Consider the following 20,144-nt stretch of genomic DNA (forward strand, 5'->3'; position numbering starts at 1 on the left):
CTGTTTTGCCTTGCATTGCAACCTCTCCAGGTGACATTCATGGGCCTCCTGGTTCATGGCCCGCTCACTTGCAGCTGTGGAGGACATGGGAGGGATATTTAGCCATACCTATCCATGATACACATGAGCTGGCAATTATTACACACATAGTGGAGTGATACTTACACACAGCTGGGACAGCCCCTGTTGTTCTAGCCTCTTAGATCCACTGCTCCAAGAGGTCCCCCTTATGCCACTTCAGGTCAGCATAGTGATGCCGGACCTACTCACCAGTTCTGGGTATGCCAGTGGCACTGGTGAGGTCACAGGCAAGACATTCCCAGGCTTCTGCCTTATATTGTCAACCCTGGTACTGGCCCTACAGCAGTCTCTGCTCATGGTCTTTGACAAGGAGTCCTGCCATGACTCTGGACTCCTGGCTGCACCAGCACTGCACCCAGAAGTGGACACCTTCTCCCCTTTCTGCCATGGTGCCTGCAAAAGGAAGCTACAACCAGTTATGAGATGTATTCCTGCCTGTTGGGATTAAGTAGTGCCGATTTCCCGCACTTAGACATGATTGGCTGGTTTTGAAAAGGCTAAGCTATGGGCAAACCTGCTTACCAAAGGTTGGCATTGTTTAAAGGAGTATACCACTGGGCAAATTGAGTTAGCTGGCCTACACATTGCTTACCCCTCCTAAGCTGGCCTGTGCAATGCATAGTGTTACTTACAATAGACTTAGCATTATATTTTCTTTTTGGCATTTATTTATTATTCATTACATCATATATATATATATATATCTATATATATATATATATATATATATATATATATATATATATAGTATCCATGATTCATGTGCACATACACTGCATGGGGTCCTTGTGTTTTATTGGGGACTTCAACACTCTATTACAATTACACCTCACATATGGGCTTACTGCTGTACACCAGTTCACATATTTATGTTATGTAGTGGGTTATAAAACATATGACTGCATACTGATTCCTTTCACAGGTTCAGTTTGATTTTACTATAGTGAGGGTTTGTTCAGTGGTACATCATTCTTCTGTACTGCTGTGTAGGCCTGGTGGTTAAGTACTGTGACTATAGTGTATAGGGTCCTGGGATCAAGACCTGTAAGGCTGTTTATTTTGTTGCTGGGCAGAACAAGGCCCATTGGCTACAGGGTGATTAAGGTACTTTTGAGCAGTTGTAAGTGGGTTTGCGTGGGTTTGTGTGAGGGTAAGCTATGCTAACCTTCGTGAAATATGCTTACAGAGAGTTAGCTTCAATATTGCTTAACCTGTGTGCGCATTGCTTACCACCGCACAAACAGGCTTAAACTCACTTCCTAGTGCTTAAATATGCTTACTACTGTTTATTGGTGCTTACACTTGCTTACTAGTGCTTACTTCCACTTACAACTGTACTCATTTAGACAGTAATATCTAATGGTTCTTGGGAAGGAAGGGGATTTGGATACTGTATGGGGTTATCCTTCATTACACATTTTACCTTCCATTTGTATCCATGATTCTTGTGTATATATACTGTATGGGGCACATGTGATTATCTGTGGACTTTGCAGCATTATGACACTGACACCTCGCATCTGCATTTAATGCAGTACTCCAGTTCATGAATATATGTTATTTAGTAGATTATGCAACTAAAATATTGGTCATAACGTGATTTGACATGGAAAATGGAATATGCTGAAGTGGGACTCGAACTGGGAATGCCTGCTCGTAAGGCGAATGCTCTGCCCACTACACTATTGCTATACTGCTTCATTTGCATATATCTTATTTGTTATCCCCTTCAGCCATTTAAGCTGCATTAACCGTAGCTAAGCAATGGGCAAACCTGTGCACCAATGGTTAGCTTTAATTGGTTTAATAATAAAAAATGGTTTATTTGCTTTGTATTTACTATTGCTGTTGTACTTGTGGGGTGATGTTGTTGGGGGTAGGCGGACACCTATAAGCGGTCCCGCTCATTCCTTTGGCTTTTCTGCTGTTCTTCATTGCAGGGGCATGTATATTCTGATAGCTCTGCTCTCAGACACACCCCTGCACTCTTACATGCTCCATGTAAGATTAGGAGCTCAGGCAGTGCGCCTTCATTAATATGCATGGCGTGCTGCCATCCTGCTCCTAAACAGCCACTTCCATGCAGGACTAAGCTAGTTACTACATTACCTGCCTGACTTGTGTAGTGGTCTTAGATGGCCTCACTGCTGTCATTCGGTATTCACCCTGTGTATGTCTGGACATCATCACCATGGCCCTTATATGAGTGGGCTACAATGCTCTATCTATAATATCACACACTGGTGTGTCATGTGTATGTAATGCTCAGTAAATTCCAGATATGCTGCTCATTCAGCCTATCATGTGAAAACTGTAATATGTGGATACACTCCCTGGTGTTGAATAGTACTTGCCCAATGCATCTGTAGTGCTGCATACGTGGGTTGTAGGTGACCTCCCTGTTGAATGCAATATTAAGGGTGTACCTGGTATCTACCTTCCCTCTCAATGCCTGTTCCATCCTACAGACCATATTACTCTATCGGCTGTCCTGTGATTACACACATGACAAGTATTCCTGGTGTGTAATGTGGCAGTCCATGTACATGTACTGCATGATCCCAGAGGGCTGTATGAACACCCCACAATCACACATGTGCATACATGGCCAGTCACACAAACACACACATATGCACATAAGCAACCTACATGCATCAACCTCCCTCCACTTCACCAGAGTGACCCTACAGACAAACTAACTACCCACCAGGACGCGCACACACACACACACACACACACACACACACACACACACACACACACACACACACACACACACAGGTGAGGTTGCACAATGATAGTACACACAGTCCTCCTATTACCCCTCTGTCAACATGCATAACATATGGTACCCAATATCATGCAGTGCAGCTATAGTCAATCCATGCTAGCAACAGTATACATGTTTGTGATGTATGTGCTGTGTCACCAGGTGATGCCCCTTCCCCTGGATACTACTGCGCCCATGAACACGGTATTTCTGTGCACCTGTTCTGCACCCTGCCATGTACTGTGCACCACACCTCACAGGTGTACAGCCCATTGCCGAATGTGTACTACTGTGTCGGTTAGGTCAGCTTTAATGCTCACAGCCCCTATGTTTTTCAGCAACACATACCTGGTATGATATGTGGAGAGATGTCATTTGTGAATGCCTGATGTCTGATGCACAGCTCTCAACATCAGCGGACTATGTATGACCAATACAATACTCTTACACTGACAACCATCAGAGCATACTATGGCTATGGGGGGTGTACATAACCTTATTGATATGATGCCCCATCCTTGATCTGCCATGGAACCACATTGCTGCATCTCATAGCAGTACATGAGCTTGATATGTAACATATGTTCTGTACTTCCACATGCAGTGTCTACAGAATGTGATAGGTGTGTGGATGCTGACCACGATGCGTACACACCATGTGGGCATATGTGTGCACACCCTTATCATGATGGGTCGTCGCACCACTTGTGGTGTGTACTACAACAGTCACTACTCCTGGCAGGGGTATACCAGCATGGGCCATCTGCATTTGCCAGTGTATGTTCAGTCTGCCCTACATGTCCCCCTATTCTGCATGATTGTAAGGTTTACTCATGTGCACATCCCTTGGTGTTCACCCATTGCTGTCGCTATTGCTGTGGGGGTAGGGCTATGGCTGCCACAGGTCCTGAACCTGACTATGTGCAGATACAGCCATTCATAGCATCCTTAGGATCCCTGCTGCAGTGCACTGGTGTGTCATGCTGACACCCCTTCCCCATCCATCAGCCTTTTTGCAGATGCATGACAAGTAAGCCCTACACATGCATCACTTTACAGTGTCCCATAAACTGAACACCACATGTTACAGCCTAGTCCCAGCTGATAATGTGGACCACCGTAATGCCTTATGCCATAGTATATCTCTGTGGCAGTTTCCATTGTCTGACAGGTATATACACTGGTGTTGCACTGTATTTGGGTTCTGTTCCAAACATGTCCCTACTGTAGGCCATGTCCCCCACCATTATGTTACTCCCTGTGGACGCATTCCACAATGACAGCATGTTAATTATCATGCAGGTGTCTGACATACCCTTCCAATAGCCCATCATGATCACCCTGTAATGCTTTGCATTTCACAGCAACAATACGTGCACATGTACAACATGCATTCTGGGTAGGTGTGTTAGATGTGTGCATGGCATATACCATATCCATTACATTGTCAATGTATTAGAAAGCATCTGTATAAACCATACTCACCAGCTACAGGCTGCCACCATGGTGGTATCCTGAAGGGACCTTCATAAGAGGGTGAGAGATGCAAAATCAGTGGCCACAACTGTGGCAGTGCTACAGGGTGGGTGCAAGTATTACAAAACATCAACAGTACATTTCCACAGTGCTACCACATATAGACATATGTTTATTACTACTATGCAGCAACAACATATATCTATGACATGTCGGATATGCATGATCTACCTGTACCGATGCGGATGTATATGCAAAAGTGGCCTACGGATGTGCCCTGTGGCCTTACCTGCATGTTCCTCGGCCAGTGTGTGGGTGGAACCAACCTCCACAAAGGTGTCTGGTGGTTGGTGGGTGGCCAGACGGGCAGACGCCAAGAGGCTGGCCAAGAGCTCCTCCACACATGTCGGGGGGATGGATGGCATGGCTCCCCTGTGTTGAGGTGATTCCCCCTGGACTGCAGCAGCATGCTGACAGGCATTGTGAAGCAGGTCATTACAATGATGCTGTACCTGCTCATAACTGTGGTTGTGCAGTCCAACATCACTGACCCTGCGGACTAGGTCATTCCACAGGGTGGTCTGCTCCTGCTGATCATGGGCAGCCCAGCCAGCAGGATGTCATTTTCTGCTGCTGAGTAGGCTGGCAGCCTTACATGAGACATCGTGCCTGAAAGACATAAAGATGGACACAGGTGTGAGCAGGTCAAGCAGCAAGGTTACCACAGTTCTTAATACACAATACTGTCACCCCCCCTACCATATCAGCGACAACAAACCATACACACATCTCAATAGGTATGGCTACAGCATACCTACCAGTGGGGCAGATATTGTACTGTACCAAGCTTTGTGCAATGTGTTTGTAGCCATGTTCCCTGTTTAGACACTATCATTGCTGGCCTGTTACAGACTATTCACCTACATGCCATTGTCAGGGCCACAATGGTTCAATATATGCCTGTGGTATGCCTGCTATGTGTGTGTTGCACATCTGACATACTGTGTTATCGTGGTTAGCTATGCATGCTGTTAGACATGTTTTGGGATTGTGTAGACTATTATTACCAACATATGTTCTATAACAGTGACACAATAGCATGTATATGTACAATTGGTCAGCAGAACTACCTCTCTACCCATGTTACCTGCCCACGTGTCACACCCTGGGGTCTCCTCATCTACTGGTCCAGCAATACCGTCAGATGGAACCAACCAAGGGGATGTTGCCCCCCTTGGGGGCACACACAAACATGTTCCTGTCCGCTGCGGTCAGGTCCAGGGTCTGTTGCATAATGGGCTCCACAGACACATGTGGGATGTGCTACATCACTCTGAGGCACCCGGTACACATTCACAGGGCCAACATGCTCCTCCTGCTCAGCCTCCAGGCCAGGCAGCTTCAGAATATGGACTTCTGTTCTGAGTAGCAGTGGGTGGGGGGCTTGTCCCCATTGTGTCCATATTGGGGCACATATGGCATTCACAGACCACACACACACACCATCCAGGGTGTTTACCCACCACATATGTCATATACCACACCTGTAGGCTGTCCTCTATAACTACCAACCCTGGCGACCTCCACAACTATACCTGCCATACTTCCCCATATTCCCATTCCATAATTCACAGACAAGAGCAATGTGGACCCAACAAGGGGTTCACATGTGACATACCCATCCATGTTGCACACACTGACAGCTATAGATATCTCTGTATATTGCTATGTGTGCTGCTTCCTCGCACATAGCATGCAGCACTGTGTTAGTAATATAGGGTGCATGTATTTACATACATATGTTTGTGGGTGTGTTTGCATATATGTACACATGTGCATATAGGTATATATCTGTATATGTGTAGATATATGTGATGTATATATGTGCTCATATATACGTCTACACATGGGTATCTATATATTTGTGGACATACATGTATATATAAATTATATATGTGTACATATGTACACATATGCATACCTATATGTGGGGTACATTTAGACATCAGGTCCACAATCTCACAACACCTTCCTGCTCAGCTGCACTGTCCTGCCTTGCTACAGACAGATGCCACATATGGACACAGCCTGACATTAGGGGAGTATATATAGGGCCATATTGCAGGTAACCTATTAAACACCTATGGCATTCCTGCATGCTACAATACAGATTAACCTGAGTATCCTGTAAGGGGTGGGCTGTGGATCCCACGTGTCCATCATAATGGCATTACTTCCACCACCAGCTAATGGCCACATAATATACATAGTTAGTATTACACTACACACACTATGATGGCTCACATCTTATCAGTCAGCGCTGCTCTGCATGGTTGAGGGGTATGGCCCACTACCCACATGGATGGACTCTATTGTCCTTAGCAGTTGTTCAGCTGAACATCATTACAACAACATGTGAAGGCACATATAAAGCATTCCACATCATCTATATCATTATTATGGATCAAGTACTATGGTCATTTACATACATATATACTTCATATACCTGTTCTGGGACTGCAGACTCTTCTAGAGTGCTTGGTTTTGTTTTGTTTTTTTCCTTATACACACTCTCTCTCTCTCTCTCTCAGTCACTCTCCAGTAAATGGAATGAGCTGCTTTGCATAGATTGCATCATGAAATTTGTAGGCGATGCACATGGTTAGGTGATGGCCTCTGTACCAGTCAGTGTCCTCCACTTGCTACCTACATGCAGCATGCTGTGTAGTACTTCCAATTACCACTATCATGGCAACCAACTACTATAAATCCCTACATCATGTGGAAGTGGTCCCTTTACCTTTCCTGAATAATGGTGGGCATCAATGTAACAGACAAAAAGAAGCAATACCTCTTACAGGAGAACCTGCACACTCAGGCCAGCTACATATTTGTAGGATGCTCCAAAACTACAGACAGAGTGTGAGTAGTGTTGTGGTATGCATTGTATAGCACTGGTGTAAGGGTTTGTGTGTATATACTAGTTTAACTTGGAATGCAGTCTGTCTGCATAGTTCTCAACTGTGGGCCTATCCTCTTGATGGCCAGTGGTCTGCTTATTATGTCTTGTCTGTCCACCACACAGGTCTTGTGACAGATATATCACTGGCAGTGTGTGTTGAGTGCTATCAGTACATGGCTACATCCATTTTTGTTTCTAACTTCATATTCCTGACTAACGGTATGTTGCAGACTATCCTGTAACACCAGCAACTTGCTTAGTGTATGACAACAATTTTACACATATGGGCCTGTGTGCCAGCCTCTGTCCTCCACCTACATACCAGGCTTTGCACATATGACATGCTGTCAGGGGTGGTTATGTAGTGGGCTGTGAGTATGTCATGCTGCCATTCCTGCCATCAGTCCACTGCTGTTGTGTCCCCTACACATACTGGGGGTTTGGGGCCATATATGTTTGGGCTTCACCTACACAATACATGTGTGCCCTTATGCACTCCAGAGGCCAGTGTAACAGTGGTATATGACCCTGTATTATTGAGTCCAGGGTGGGATGCACCATAACTAACCTAGGCTGTTATAACATGTGGGGGTATCAGGGGTAAGCTGCCTTAAGGTATCTGGATGTACATCACCATACAATCCACCTTGGGTAAATGTAGGCCTACTGCCTCCTGCCATACAGACTGTTCTGTTTGTCAGTGTGATTGTGATGGTGTCAGTTATGCCTTGTTATGGAACAGATACATCCCATCATATCAACTGAGGTCTTTACCCCCTAGGGATTGTGTAGAGAGTGTAGATAGAGGCTGCTGAACTATACATCTGCATTACTTACTGTTGACTGTTTGGTATCCTGTGGCCCAGTATGTCTTAATTATTGTACTACTTGAAGGCCTCGGGCCTGGATAACAACATATGTAAACCTTTCCAGACTACTGTATTAGTATAACTGTTTCACAGTTGCATTACTCTGTTTCTATGGATGTCAGTGTCTAAACAGCTATATGACATGGCACATACAACTGTAATAGTAAACAAGTAAAGCTTTTCCATGTATGAAAACCTGTGTGTGGTGTTATATCCTTTGACCTCTCTGTGGGTATATGTTGCAGGCAGCGATTGTCATTTGTATGGGTGGCTCATACAGTGCCACTTGGTAAGGTGGTAACTGTAGGCATGGTGGCTCTTCAATATTGCATGCACTTTTACATATGTATCTTCCTATACACATCTCTGAGTGTGTATGTGTTGTGAATATATATATATATATATATATATATATATATATATATATATATATATATATATATATATCTGTATCTGCATATATATGTGTCTGTGTATATGTATCCTAGGGATGTTGATTGCTTCCACATTGTACATTCCATATGGGAGCCATACTGTACTGCATGATATGTTACTGATACCAGCCGGACATCATACAGGTGGGATGGAATACTGTTAACATCTCATGTCTTTGTCTTGTCAGGTCCTGGTTATGAGATCTGCAACAGTTGGTAGTGTACTGGAGGGCACACATGTTTGGCCGTGGGGGGTAATACCTATTCGTACAAGATGTATGTTGTTTGGGGCCTCTGAACTGAGGTCTTTACCCCCTAGGGATTGTGTACAGAGTGTAGATAGAGGCTGCTGGACTATACATCTGCATTACTTATTGTTGACTGTTTGGTATCCTGTGGCCCAGTATGCCTTTACTATTGTACTACTTGAAGGCCTCGAGCCTGGACAGCAACATATGTAAACCTTTCCAGACTACTGCATTATTACAACTGTTTCACAGTTGCATTACTCTATTTCTATGGATGTCAGTGTCTAAACAGCTTTATGACATGGAATATACAACTGTAATAGTACACAAATAAAGCTTTTCCATGTATGCAAACCTGTGTGTGGTGTTATATCTTTTGACCTCTCTGTGGGTATATGTTGCAGGCAACGATTGTCATTTGTATGGGTGGCTCATACAGTGCCACTTGGTAAAGTGGTAACTGTAGGCATGGTAGCTGTACAATATTGCATGCAACTTCTACATATGTATCTTCCTATACACATCTCTGTGTGTGTATGTGTAGTTACATATATATTTATATCTGTATCTGCATATATATGTGTCTGTGTATATGTATCCTAGGGATGTTGATTGCTTCCACATTGTACATTCCCTATGGTAGCCGGACTGTACTGCTTGATATGTTACTGATACCAGCCTGACATCATACAGGTGGGATGGAGTACTATTAACATCTTGTGCCCATGTCGTGTCAGGCCCTGGTTATGGGATCTGCAACAGTTGGTAGTGTATTGGAGGGCACACATGTTTGGCTGTGGGGGAATACCTATTCGTATAAGACGTATGTTGTTTGGGGCCTCTTAACCCCATTAATGGTGCATGTAGACATACATGTTTTTTTATCTACAGATGTATGTCTGTATATAACTATATAGATGTAGATATATATATATATATATATATATATATATATATATATATATATATATATATACATATATATATATATATATATATATATATACATATAATATGTATATATATATACTATATATATATATATATATATATATATATATATATGTATGTGTATATCTATATATCTATATATATATATATATATATATATATATATATATAGTGCTGTGTATATATATATATATATATATATATATATATATATATATATATATATATATATATATTTATAGTGCTGTGTATATATGGACATATAGATGTAGACATATATATCCATAGATGTATGCATATGTATGTATATATGTGTATATATATGTATATATATATATATATATATATATATATATATATATATGTATATATTTCTATATTTCTGTATATCTACATATATAGATATGTTATATCTATTTAGATATTAATATATATACACACCCACATATATCTACATGTTGAAATACATTCCCTGTACTGTTGAATGACTGGGCTGCATGATATGTGTGTGAAAACATCATGATTATGCATATCTGACATGGCTTAGTGGTAAATCACTTTGGCTATGGTATGCATGGTCCTGGATTCGACCCTTGCAGAGGCTTTTTATTTTGTTGCTGGGCAGAAGAAGGGCCTTTGGATACAGAGTGATTAAAGCACTTTTAAGCGGGATTGCGCTGGTTTGCACGAAGGTAAGCACTGGTAACTTCCGGTTACAGTTTCTTATACTCAGTTAGCTTCTAAATTGTTTAACCTGTGTAGGCATTGCTTACCCCTGTGTAAACAAGCTTAAACCCGCTTACTGCTGCTTAAAAGAACTTACTCCCGCTTACCTCCATGTTAATTTCTTTAAAAGAAAAGAAAAAAGGGTTGATAGGAAACTGGTAAAAAAGGGGCACAAAGAGGTAAAGACAGCAGAGAAAATATCTAGGGATGTGCAGGAAGGGTGTAGGAAAGGTCCATAGCTGCCCATTTCCTCTACAGCAACAGCTGTGCATATACACTGAATTTGGAGGTAGATTTGGACACTCAAACCTCTGAGAGAGGTGTGAGGACAACAATAATATGGTGTGATACCAATTATACCAGATTACATGTGTCCATTGAACACATGTACAAAATAGACAGCTATGTATGGGGTGTGATTTTGGGGGCGGGGGGGCAGATTGCCCTTTTTTTCAGGTGAAAGTGGGATGTTGGGGAGGGATAGTAGGTATATTTGGGGAGGTAGGTTGGGTAGGTTAACAGACAAGAGAAACAAGATGCATGCAGAGGCAGTATATGACACATATGGTGGTTAAACACCTTGATGGGGAGGGGTGTTGGGAAATCGGACGCCCATGAGCCCCCTAGTGGAAACAGTGGGACTGAGGTCCCAACCCATGGGCAGTCACCATTGCACCTTCACAGCCCCAAAGTTGGCTCTGCTGGGGGCTGAGTTGCAGAGTCAGGCTGACCCTCTAGTCATGACACATGGCCCTCAAGCTGGCATAGCAGATCTCCAACCTCCCTGCAGAGCTTGATATGCACCATGACCTGGACCTGGTGATGGGTGAGTGGCTCCTGTCCATGCCTGCTTCCAGGGGGGGGGGATGAGCCCCATCCCCTGAGGCAGTTCCACCTGAAGGTGATGCAGGACCAATGGATGAGGAGGTCTCAGGTTGGGCCTCAGATGTGCTGGTGCCTGGTGCCATGACCAGCTGAGGTGGGACAGGTGGGTCCACTGAGACCAGCCTTCCCAAATGTGTTATAGTATTTAAATTTTATCAGCATATGTCAGTTAGTAATAGTCAACACATTCCAGGGTTAGGTATAACAGCAAGCACAGATATTCCCATTAACTCAGACACCAGATGCGGAGCAGTTGCATAGCAAACAGAACACATGCATATATGGAACCAAAGTGGAAATAACAATAGCATGCAGGTACATTGATGGCACCATGCCACCAATGTTGGAGTATTTCAACATAGCACATGCATGGAAACAAATTTAGATAATTATGAACCAAGAGGACATATGTCCCAACAGAACAGTGAAGTCATTACATACTGGTTGAGGTAGATATTTAGTTTATTGTTAGAAATATGGTGGGGGGAGAGAAAGATGTCATTTAACAACTAGTATATTCCTGTAGATCACATTACTTTCCTAGTCAGTGCTATCTGTACCTTACAAGTATTACTATACTACCCTATTTCCTTAGTTTGGACAGTGATATGGCTGTCATCATCTTTATACATGAACTGATTTTACCTTCAGTATACATCTCTTACCTGGTATATCTGTGGAGGAAATGTTTGTTAACACTAACTGTTTCTACACATACGCCCAGATTCCAGGTTGCTGTTGTGCACATACCTGTCCATCTCTTTCTGCACAGACTCTGGCCACATCTTGACCACATGCAGGTCAACTGGGACATATCTACATTATTGCTCTCTTCAACCTTTTGTGACTTACCACACTCTTATACAGGCTTTCCTACACAGTTATATTATGTAGCACAGCGTGGATGACAGTGATCAGTGATACGTTATTATTCAGAGCAACTGCAACAATCACAATTCCATACAATACCAGAGTAAACAGTACCAGTACAGGGTATCAAGGTTTTTTATTTCTCGGCACAGTGTTCGTATCCGATGTACCTGTGGGAGCAATGTTTTTTAGCACTACCTCAATATTGTCACACAAAGTACCAGATTACACATTAGTATTATTCACATACATCTCACTCTGTTACTGTACACAATCTGGTCACAGCTTGACAACATGGGGCTGTAGATAGGACATACTTGGCTTATTACTCACATAACAGTTTTGGGAGTTGCTAGAGTGACAGGTTTGTGGGATATGATTCTGTATGCAGCCTACTTCCAACCATGGCTATGTCTGCTACAACTAAAACACTGTCCATCAAAGTTGTATGTGCTATATAGATATTGCTGTATAGGTCCTATCTGCTTTCTGTCTTATAAGTGGTCTGTGGTTTTGCATTCTGACATTGTATTACAACACTCTTATACAGGATTACCTAGACAGTTACATTTTGCAGGACAGTGTGGGTGACAGTGATGAATAATACCTTATTATTCAGAGCAACTGCATCAGTTACATTGCCATACAATACCAAAGTAAACAGTACCAGTACAGGGTATCATTCTTGTATTACCGGGGACAGTGTTAATATCTGACAGACCTGTGGGAAAAATGTTTGTTAGCACTACCTGAATGTTGCCACACACAGTACCAGATCCCATATTACTATTATGCACATACATCTCACTCTGTTACTGTACACACTCTGGCCACAGCTTGACAACGTGGGGGTGTAAATGGGACATACGTGGCTTCTTACTCTCACAAGGTTTTGGGGAGTTGCTAGTGTGCCAGCTTTGTTCTCATAGATGTGTGTCAATCAGTTGCATTTCCTGTTTGCTGCCTATACTTCTGGGATCATCCCACTGACTTTCCAGGGGGACAGGTTGACAGGCAACAGATATGAGCCACTTTACTTGACATTCTGGACATATCTGTACAGTTGTGGGGTATGATTCTGTATGCAGACTACTACCACTGCCAGGATTTGAACCATGGCTATGTGTGCTAAAAATACAACACTTCACATCTCAGTTGCATGTGCTATTCGGATTTTGTTGACTGCCTTTTTCCTGTTTTCTGTCTATGTGTCTCTTAGTTGTACTAAATGGCCACTGGGAATTAAACCAGTCATATACAGGCATTCCTACACATTCTAGTTATGGTACACAGTGTGGGTAACAGTGCTTAATACAACGGTACTATTACATGATTGCAAATCTATATTACCATATGATACCAGAGTATACACATGCAGTCCAGCAGTTAGACCTTTATTGTCAGGCTATTATGCTTTTATTTACGTACAAACTATATGAGATTCTTCCTGCCATATTCTCCGGTGTATGCAGTACTTGCCTTAAACAATACAGGTTTTATACTGGCAATTAATTTACTAATACTTTTAGTTTTATTTCCTATTACAGTACATGCAAGAGTATTACTGCCCTGCCTTGCATCGCAACCTCTGCAGGCGATATCCATGGGCCTTTTGGTTTATGGCCCGCTCACTTGCAGCTGTGGAGGACATGGGAGGGATATTTATCCATACCTATCCATGATACCCATAAGCTGGCAATTATTACACACATAGTGGAGTGATACTTACACACAGCTGGGACAGCCCCTGCCATTCTAGCCTCTTGGATCCACTGCTCCAAGAGGTCCCCCTTATGCCAGTTCAGGTCAGCATAGTGATGCCAGACCTGCTCACCAGTCGGGGTATGCCAGTGGCACTGGTGAGGTCACAGGCAAGACGGTCCCAGGCTTCTGCCTCATATTGGGAACCATGGTACTGGCCCTGCAGCAATCTCTGCTCATGGTCATTGACAAGGAGTCCTGCCATGACTCTGGACTCCTGGCTGCATCAGCACTGCTCCCTGAAGTGCACACCTTCTCCCCTTTCTGCCATGGTGCCTCAAAAGGAAGCTACAACCAGTTATGAGATGTATTCCCGCCTGTTGGGTTTAAGTAGGGTCAACTTCCTACATTTAGCCGTGATTGGCTGGTTTTGAAAAGGCTAAGCTATGGGCAAACCTGCTTACCAAAGGTTGGCATTGTTTAAAGGAGTATGCCACTGGGCACATTGAGTTAGCTGCAAAAGGTAAGTAAAACCACAGAAACTCAAGCCAGCAAAGGTGATTTTAAAATTTATAATTATTCCAAGTTAAATATCAACAAAAAACATGCTGATTTTTTGGCAAAAGGGTTCACCTTTGTCCCTTGTAGATTTGGGAGTGTGGCAGAATCTATCATTGACCTAAAAAGATACACCAGAAAATTAAACTTGAAAGTCTGGTTTAACCAGGAGATGGGTGCAGAAGGCCAGACTAGGGAAAGGTGTAAAAAACCCAGTACTTTTAACCCCCCCCCCTTAAACAAAACCATTGAGTTGTTTGAAAGAATGTGTGAAAAGGAAATTATGAGGAGTTATCATAAGGAGGAAGGAAGTGAAAGCTCTAACATGACCAGTGAAGAGAATCAGTTAATGTCGGATTTGACAAAAGACCCTAAGGTCAGGTTCATGAAACCTGACAAGGGTAACGGAGTTGTAATAATGGATGGGGGGACAATATGGATGGAATGAATACCATTTAGCTGGTGGACACTTACAATGAGAGCTCTTGGAAAGAAGTTAAAGTTGCAGATAGGAAGATAGATTTAGTGTTAGATGACATGGTTTATCAGGCTCAAATTAATGAAGATGAATACCACTACATGAAAAATGAACATCCAAGGGTGCCTAATATCGTTGGCATCCCAAAAATCCACAAAAGGCTTGTAAATCCAAAATTCAGGCCTATTGTAGATGGAAAAAGGTCAAAAACCCATTTTATTTGTAAATATTTAGACCAAATAATGCAGAGGAGTTTGGGCTGTTTCACTTACATCAGTAAAGACTCCTGGCAATTTATAAACAAGTTAAATGGGATAAAGTTAACATCGGACATGATCGTGGTGACTATTGATGTAGTCAATCTGTTCACAGTGATTCCACATGACACTGGTATCATTTGGTTGGAACAACAGCTTCACAAAACAATGATTTTGGTCAAGATGAAATTAATAGAATAAGTGTGCTTATGGAACTTGTTCTAAAGAACAATTATATCTGGTTTGAGGGACAGTACTACAAACAGACAAAAGGTGTAGCAATGGGGCAGCATGTGCCCCCATTTTTGCAAACCTGATCATGTCCTATTGGGAACAGGAGTATGTGATGAATAGTTGTTACAAGTCCCAGATTATACACTACACCTGGTTTTTGGATGACCTTTTTCTGATTTGGAAAGGCACTGAAGATAGTTTAAATGAGTTCCTTCTTTATATTAATGAAACTGTGGATTTTCTTAAATTCACTTATGAATACAATAGGAATAAAATTGTTTATTTAGATGTTGAATTAGAGATTGATAAGACAAATTTGAGTTTTAACACCAGGATCCACAGAAAGTCTACTTTTTCCAACTCATATTTGGATTATGGTAGCTGACACCCGCACCATCAAAAGAGGGCAGTGGTGAAAGGCCAGTTGGTGCGGGCAGCCAGGATGGTGAGTTCTAATGTTGACTTCCTGGAGGAAACTGAGTACATCATTCAGATGTTTAGACAGAGAGGTTACCCAGACTGCCTTTTAAGTGATGTCAGTAAGGAAGTAGTTTACAAATTGGTGTTTATAGGCCTATATTAGGCAATGGGTTTTTGGAAAGTGATGGATGTAACAGTAATAGGATCAATCCTAATTTAACCTTTATTTTAACATACAACTGGATGACTAACATCATTACCGAAGTTATTAAAGGTGATTGGGAGATTTTACAATTTGATGCCAATGTAGGGGCTAAAGTTGGTAAGAGTCCGAAACTTGTCTTTAGGAGAGATAGATCTATCACAAATATTTTGGAGGGTGTAAAACATGAAAATAAAACTAACAGAAAGACTGGCAACTATAAATGTAATTCGTGTTCCTTTTGTCCATTCATTTTGGAAACAGGAGGGAGAATTAGGGTCAATGGTAAGGTTATTAATATTAAAGGACACTATAATTGCAATAGCATTAATGTTATATACATGGTCAAGTGTGATGAATGTCCTATATTTTATATTGGTAAAATATGTAGAAGGTTTAAACTAAGAATTGGTAAGCACCTGGGTGATTTGAGACATTGTAAGAGTACCAGTGCCCTTTATAGACATGTTAAAAAAAATCAAAGTCATCACTTTACATTTTTAGTCATACAGCAATTAGTGAAGGATGAACAAGGTTGCATTTCGAATATCAATTTAGATCTTATGTTGCTGAGATGGCAGTTGTATTTTAATGTCTCCCAGTACCCTGGCATCAATGAAACTATTAGTATTGCTAGTATTTTAAAGCTCGATCAAATTTCAGGTTAGGTATGGGTTTTTATGAAAGGACAAATTGTCTTATTTTTACAATGGATTGTCTTATGGTTTGAAAGAATTTATAGTTTGGTTATATTTATTTTTATACTGTGGATTCAATTCAATGTATGCAAAACATCATTTGCACATTATTGAATGAACTACAAGATTTAAGGAATGTAGAAACATATATCTTGGTGTATTGCTTTTAATGAAAATGAAAATGTTATTTGAATAATTGGGGGTGGGTATTTAAATGGCTGGGTATGAGTGGGACATTGTTCTGAGGAAGTCTCTGTAGTGGAGAAGAAAGCACTAAACAACTGAGAATAAAGTGTGGTGATTTTATTGGACGTGTTCAACTCTTGCTACATTGAGTTAGCTGGCCTACACATTGCTTACACCTCCTAAGCTGGCCTGTGCAGGCATTGATTTATTATTCATTACATCTTAAATATATATATATATATATATATATATATATATATATATATATATATATATATATATATATCTATGGTATCCATGATGCATGTGTACATACATTGTATGGGGTCCTTGTGTTTTATTGGGGACTTCAACACTCTATTACAATTACACCTCACATCTGGGCTTACTGCTGTACTCCAGTTCACATATTTATGTTATGTAGTGGGTTGTAGAACATATGACTGCATACTGATCCCTTTCACAGGTTCAGTTTGACTTTCCTATAGTGAGGATTTGTTCAGTGATACCTCATTCTTCTGTACTGCTGTGTAGGCCTGGTGGTTAACTACTGTGACTATAGTGTATAGGGTCCTGGATTCAAGACCTGTAAGGCTGTTTATTTTGTTGCTGGGCAGAACAAGGCCCATTGGCTACAGTGTGATTAAGGTACTTTTGAGCAGTTGTAAGCAGGTTTGCGTGGGTTTGCGTGAGGGTTAGCTATGCTAACCTTAGGCGAAATATACTTACAGAGAGTTAGCTTCAATATTGCTTAACCTGTGTGTGCATTGCTTACCACCATGCAAACAGGGTTAAACTCACTTCCTAGTGCTTAAATATGCTTACTACTGCTTATTGGTGCTTACACTTGCTTACTAGTGCTTACTTCCACTTACAACTGTACGGATTTAGACAGTAATATCTAATGGTTCTTGGGAAGGAGGGGGATTTGGATACTGTATGGGGTTATCCTTCATTACACATTTTACCTTCCATTTGTATCCATGATTCCTGTGTACATATACTGTATGGGGCACATGTAACTATCTGTGGACTTTGCAGCATTATGACACTGACACATCACATCTGCATTTAATGCAGTACTCCAGTTTACAAATATATGTTATTTAGTAGATTATGCAACTAAAATATTGGTCATAACGTGATTTAACATGGAAAATGGAATATGCTGCAGTGGGACTCGAAACGGGAATGCCTGCCCATAAGGCGAATGCTCTGCCCACTACACTATTGCTATACTGCTTCATTTGCATATATCGTTTTTGTTATCCTCTTCAGCCATTTAAGCTGCATTAACCGTAGCTAAGCGATGGGCAAACCCGCACACCTATGGTTGGCTTTAATCGGTTTAATAATAAAAAAAAAAATGGTTTGTTTATTTGGTTTGTATTTACTATTGCTGTTGTACATGTGGGGGGATGTTGTTGGGGGTATGCGGACACCTATGAGCGGTCCCACTCATTCCTTTGGCTTTTCTGCTGTTCTTCATTGCGGGGGCATGTATATTCTGATAGCTCTGCTCTCAGACACACCCCCTGCACTCTTACATGCTCCATGTAAGATTAGGAGCTCAGGCAGCACGCCTTCATTAATATGCATGGCTCGCTGCCTTCCTGCTCCTAAATGGCCGCTTCCGTACTGGACTAATCTAGTTCTGCATGGAAAATTAGTAAATCTGGGGTAAGAAACAACACTGTACATTGCTCTGAACGTATTTATAATGACAACCTCTATTCTGACCCAACAGACAATGCTAATATCTTTGCAAACACATCTAGTGCCAATTTCACCCTGATACTTCAATCCAAAGCTCAGAAATATCTGAATCCTTTACTTCCTCAATTATCTCTAAAGATCATTTACTGAAACTGATAACCAATACCGAAAAAACTTCCTCTGTGGAACTTGATAATAGTCACTTAAAATAATAATGCTAAACATGCCCTTGCAGGCATATCTCTTAAACTGCTTAACCTAAGTTTAGCTACTGGTTGTGCCCTCTGTGGGTGGTGGACTTTCGTAGTGCATGCAGTCCATATGGGTGGCCTTACAGCCGACGTGGGTAATTAGACACTTAGCTTTACAAGCCTCATTTGCAAAGCCATGGAACATGTTACAAATGACCTCAAAAACGATGATATCAAGAATCTTATTAAACTTAACGCACATCAGTCTGGATTTTTGAATGGTAGACCTTCAACACCATTTCCCTATGCAGGCATCACAAAGAAGCTAATTGTTTTTAAAATCAAGTCATATCTTATAAGATGGATAACAAAGTGGCTGAAAGACAATACGCATATAGTGAAAGTGGCAGATGCCTCATCAGAAAGTATGAACATGACCGGCAATGTTTCACTGGGTATGGTGCTGGGACCTCTCCTTTTCAGAATTCACCTCACAGTTCCCCAAAATGACAGGCAAGACCATTGGCTATGTTTCCAGACAACCGTAAACTCTAGGTTGTTGCTGTCACACTCTGCCACCTAAACCCTCTAGAATGAACTCTCGTCAGTAAAGTCTTGATGTACTGAAAATGGGCTGAAACCAAATTCTAAAAAAGTGTAGTATCACTATTTTTGGGCAAGCCGTGTATTCTTCAAACTGTATAAGCAACACACCACTGCAAAATAAAAATGAAAATATAGATAAGGACCCAGAACTTGTGTTGGTAACTTACACTGTTTTAATCATCATATGAAAACAGTTGTCAGAAAATCCTGTTATTTATCACAATTAATTCCCAAATGAATTTCATCAAGGTATAAAGAAGTAATCTTTTCCTTGCACTCAGCATTGATCAGGCCAGTTATTGCATAAATACCCACGCATGATATAAATCATCAAACATTTCGAAAGACTCCAAAGGATCCTAACCAAAAAGGTCACAGGCCTAAATTTTCTGAGCTGCCAAGAGAGGCTGGAAGTGCCATCCCTTTATTAAGTACATTTTGAACTTTTTGTGAGGGGGGGGTCGCTCTCTGGCTTATTATACCAATAGAGACCTAGTTGTCCTACATCTCCTGTATTTCTGCAAGTGCAATACCTCCACCAATAGTAGAGCCAGTTACCTAAATCTTCGCCAACAGGTAATAGAACATGGTTGAGGGACAAGTTTATAACTCAGCACCTTGCAAA

Source organism: Protopterus annectens, chromosome 3.part0, assembly GCF_019279795.1.
Source record: "Protopterus annectens isolate FY-2018-M chromosome 3.part0, PAN1.0, whole genome shotgun sequence".
In the NCBI taxonomy this organism is placed as follows: domain Eukaryota; kingdom Metazoa; phylum Chordata; order Ceratodontiformes; family Protopteridae; genus Protopterus; species Protopterus annectens.